At 38.4% G+C, this 4976-nt stretch overlaps 1 pseudogene; it reads left to right on the top strand.

Moving 5' to 3' along the window:
• Positions 1 to 357: 357 nt before the first annotated feature.
• LOC116470351 (T-complex protein 1 subunit epsilon-like) lies at positions 358 to 2175 on the top strand (annotated as a pseudogene).
• Positions 2176 to 4976: the final 2801 nt, after the last annotated feature.

Raw genomic sequence — 4976 nt, 5'->3', positions numbered from 1 at the left:
TGGAAAAGTCTAACCATATGCCTAATAGAAGTTTCAGAAAGAAAGAATAAAAAGAGAGTCCATAGAAAGATATAATGAGTAATAATTTTCCAGAACTAAAAAGAAAGACATGAGTCCACAGATTAAAGAATCATACTGTGGTCACAAGCTGAATAAATAAATAAATCAAAAACAAGTTTCATCATAAACTGAAAAATGCCAAAGACAGAGAGAGAATATCTAAAAGATCATGAGAAAAAAAGATTACTCACAATGGAGCAAAGAATGACTGAACTCACTAGCATTAGAGGGCAAAAAACAATAGATTAGTATCTTCAGATTAGTATCTGAGGGAAAAGTAGCTCCTGGGGCTGCACCATGGCATCCATGGGGACCCTCGCCTTCGATGAATATGGGCACCCTTTCCTCATCATCAAGGATCAGGACCACAAGTCCTGTCTTATGGGACTGAGGCCCTTAAGTCTCATATAGTGGCAGAAAACGCTGTAGCAAATATGACGAGAACATCACTTAGGCCAAATGGGCTTGATAAGATGATGGTGGATAACGATGGTGATATGACTGTAACTAATGATGGGCCCCATCTTAAGCACGATGGATGTCGATCATCAGATTGCTAAGCTGATGGCAGAACTGTCCAAGCCTCAGGATGATGAAATTGGACTTGGAACCACAGGAGTGGTAGTCCTGGATGGTGCCTTGTTAGAAGAAGCCAAGCAGTTGCTAGACTGAGGCATTCACCCAATCAGAATAGCTGATGGTTATGAGCAGGCTGCCTTGAACACCTGGACAAGATCAGTCATAGTGTCCTTGGTGACATAAAGGACACTGAACCCCTAATTCCGACTGCAAAAACCACGCTGGGCTCCAAAGTGGTCAAAGTTGGCACCAACAAATGGCTGAGATTGCTGTGAATGCTGTCCTCACTGTAGCAGATATGGAGCAGAGTGATACTGACTTTGAGCTCGTCAACGTAGAAGGCAAAGTGGGCGGGAGGCTGGAGGACAGAAAACTGATTAAGGGCGTGATTGTGGACAAGGATTTCCAGTCACCTGTAGGTGCCGAAAAAAGAGGAAGATGCTAAGATTGCAATTCTCACATGTCCATTTGAACCACCCAAGCCAAAAACAAAGCATAAGCTGGATGTGACCTCCATAGATCATAAAGCTCTTCAGAAATATGAAAAGGAGAAATTTGAAGAGATGATTCAACAAATTAAAGAGACTGGTGCTAACCTAGCAATTTGTCAGTGGGGCTTTGATGATGAAGCAAATCACTTATTTCTTCAGAAAAACTTGCCTGTGGTTCGCTGTATAGGGGGACTTGAAATTGAACTGATTGCCATCTCAACAAGAGGGCGGATTGTCCCAGGTTCTCAGAGCTCACGGCCGAGATGCTGGGCTTTACCGGTCTTGTACAGGAGATCTCATTTGGGACAACTAAGGATAAAACGCTGGTCATCGAGCAGTGTAAGAACTCCAGAGCTGTAACCATTTTTATTAGAGGAGGAAATAAGATGATCATTGAGGAGGTGAAACGATCCCTTCACGAATGCTTTGTGTGTCATCAGCAACCTCATCCGCGATAATCGTGTGACATACGGAGGAGGGTTTGCTGAGATATCCTATGCTCTGGCAGTTAGCCAAGAGGCGGATAAGTGCCCCACCTTAGACCAGTACACCATAAGAGCGTTTGCCGACGGTCTGGGGTCGCCCCATGGCGCTTTCTGAAAACAGTGGCATGAATCCCATCCAGACGATGACAAAAGTCCGTGCTAGACAAGTGAAGATGAACCCTGCTCTCGGTACTGACTGTTTGCACAAGGGGACAAATGATATGAAGCAACAGCATGTCAGAAATCTTGACTGGCAAAAAGCAACAGACATCTTTCACAACACAAATGGCTAAAATGATTTTGAAGATTGACGACATTCATAAGCCTGGAGAATCTGAAGAATAAAGACACTGAGAATACTATGTAGTAAGATCCACTACTGTGATTAAATGGACGTCTTGTGAGGCATCTACAATTATTTATTATATCCGTTTTCAGACACTGTAGATACTATAATAAAAATAGCCGTTCGGTAACCATAGTTTGACATGTTCAAAGCTCTGTAATTGTAGGGGTACTATCTCAACAGCTTTTGTATTCATTATATTAAAGGAATCTCCTTAAACAACAACCACAACAAAAATTGAGGGAAAAGTTGTCTGAGTGAGACAAATGTAGTTTAACATACACAGTATCCACTTTCTCCTGCCCTCAAAAGAAGAATATTAACGGAAGTAGCTTAGGAAGAAGAAAAAGTTTCCCAAAAGGAAGGAATGGGTTGCAAGTAATGAATAGTGCTATCAATAAAACTGGTAAATAAGTACGACTGAGCACAAACTAAAACAGTAACAACAAAATGAGGATGGGAGGAGGATGAAAACCAAGGTGAAACAAACATCTGTGATCTATAACAACGTGAAAAATTAGGGCAAGATGATAGGAGTTAAACCATTCCAAGGTCTGTGTTCTGTTAAGCCTGTATGCATGTTGTCTTAGTTTCCTAGGGCTGTTAAAACCAATTATCACAAACTTGGTGGTTTAAGTAAAACAATAAATGTATTCTCTCACAGTTGTGGAGGCCAGAAGTCCAAAACCAACACGTTAACAGGGTAAATTCCTTCTGGAGGCTGAGGAAGAATCCGTTTCATGAATCCGCTGGCTTCTGGTGGCTGCCGGCAATCCTTGGCGTTCCTTAACTTGTAGCTAGGACTCCAATCTTTGCCTCTGTCTTCACGTGGCTTGCCCCTTTGTGAGATTGCCTTCATGTGCCTTCTCCTTTTCTGCCTCTTACAAGGAACCTCATCATTGGATTTAGAGCCCACTCTAATCCAGGATGATCTAATCTTGAGATCCTTACCTTAATTATATCTGGAAAGACCCTTACCCCAAATAAGGTTGTATTCTAAGGTTCTGGGTGGACATATTTTTTAAGGACCACAAGTCAACCCAGTGTTCATGTTAAAAACGTAAAAGTAGCTACTAAAAAGGTTTTTCTAAAAAGTAGAATGTATACATTCTAAACAAACAGAAATAGAAATCTCCCTGAAGGTAGGAAAGAAGAAATAAAAGCATGGTGAATCATAAACCAATGTCCAAATAAATTAGAAACGATTTTACATGGAAACAAGTTAAAATGCAATTGTTAAAAGACAAATTCAGATTAAAAACAAGACCCACACATACCATTGCTTCTCTAAATATTCACAGATGTGTTTCATTCCCTTTAATACCTTCTTCAGTGCCTTAGCTTAGCAAGATAGAAGCACATTTTCATTTGATTTGTGTCCTCAAATCATTTTCACCTGTGACATTAAGCGCAGCCTACAGAGGTTACAGATTAGAAAAAAGGAAAAAAGTCCCTTTCAAGCCAAATTTCTCCTTTTCAGGTGGTAGCCAATGAGTTAATGTTTCTGGATCAGCTTTAAAATTTTTTATTTTTGAAGTACTTTTAGATGGCTTAAAACATTAGTAAAAGGTTAAAGCCATAGGATTTATTTTTCATCCCCCAATCATCTTTATTCTTCTGCCAATTTCATGTCTTAATTACCAAAAAAATTCTTTGAAATTCCTGACTACAAAGAATAACTCTTTTTACCAAACCTGTAGACTATGACTAATTTTCAATCATGGTGAGCATGAATTCTGAATGCACAACATGGGTCAGTTTTAATGAGTTCAAAATTTCTTTTAAAAAGTCATTTGCAAACATACACACATGCACATCCAAACGGTAGCTCCTACAATTTTATCTAAGAAAAATTATGAGTTTCAAAATAAGATACAAAATACAAATTTTGAGCACAATGATGTAAAAAAGATGAAGAAAATTTCATCAATGGACTAAATGGACTTTTCCCCTAACCCCCATCTTGATGAAAAGATGCAATAGCCAGCTAGCCCTAAACAATGTGAACTCTGTTTGTTTGTTTTAAGTGGACAATGAATATAGAAGCAATTTTAATTCAAGACCTACTCCAATTCTTATTAAACCTAAAAGTCAGACTAATTCTCTGCCCTTCAAAATGTAGTTGAAAATTAGCTTTGTTTGCCTCCCCCAAAATATTGCTCTCTTCAATGGCAGGATTCTATAATTCATCTTTATGTACTTGACTCACTGCATAGTGCTTGATGGTCAATAAATTTGTTGAATGTGCAAATTTACACAATAAATTTCCTCAAAACTGATTTCCCTTAGGTCATAAAGACTCTTTCTCCCACACTTTCACAACATTAGTAGGCCAGAAGTGTTTATGTTCTGACAATCTGACCCCACATTATTCTCTGGACAAAGTAGTTCAGGCCTGAAGAAAAGTCAGTACATTCAATCCACAGCCCTATGAGGTATTATGAAAGTGACCAGCAATTCTAACTCTCACTTTGGTTTTTAGAACAAATTAAGGTACTTTATTATTTAAACATGGAGAATAATTTTAATAAATTATTCCCTTTTATTAAATAAGTTACTTTTAAATAAAATGTAAAAGATAATTAAAAGACATTATTTGTAAGGCCTTACTCAAAATGACAGGAGACAAATTTAACAAGTTGAAAACTTTGGATTCTATTTTAGTAATCACCGCTACATTTTAAAAATGAACTAGAGCTGGGCACAATGACTAAGTTTGAGAACAGCCTGAACAACATAGCAAGACTCCATCTCAAAAAAAAAAAAAAAATTAACCAGGCATGGTGGCACATGCCTGTAGTCCCAGCAACTTGGGACTTGAGCCCAGGAGTTAAAGGCTGCAGTGAGCCAAGATGCCATTGCACTCCAGACTGGGTGACAGAGTGAGACTACAACTCAAAAAAAAAAAAAAAAAAAAAAAAATTATAAAGTGAGCTAGAAAGTCAAGTAAAAGCAGGGAAAAGATACTAGAGTTAGACTTGTTGAACAATTGGGTGAGACATAAAAAAGAGAACA

Source organism: Hylobates moloch, unplaced genomic scaffold, assembly GCF_009828535.3.
Source record: "Hylobates moloch isolate HMO894 unplaced genomic scaffold, HMol_V3 SCAFFOLD_6, whole genome shotgun sequence".
In the NCBI taxonomy this organism is placed as follows: domain Eukaryota; kingdom Metazoa; phylum Chordata; class Mammalia; order Primates; family Hylobatidae; genus Hylobates; species Hylobates moloch.
Note: the sequence above shows the minus strand (reverse complement) of the source record. Positions and strands in the feature narration are given on the sequence as shown.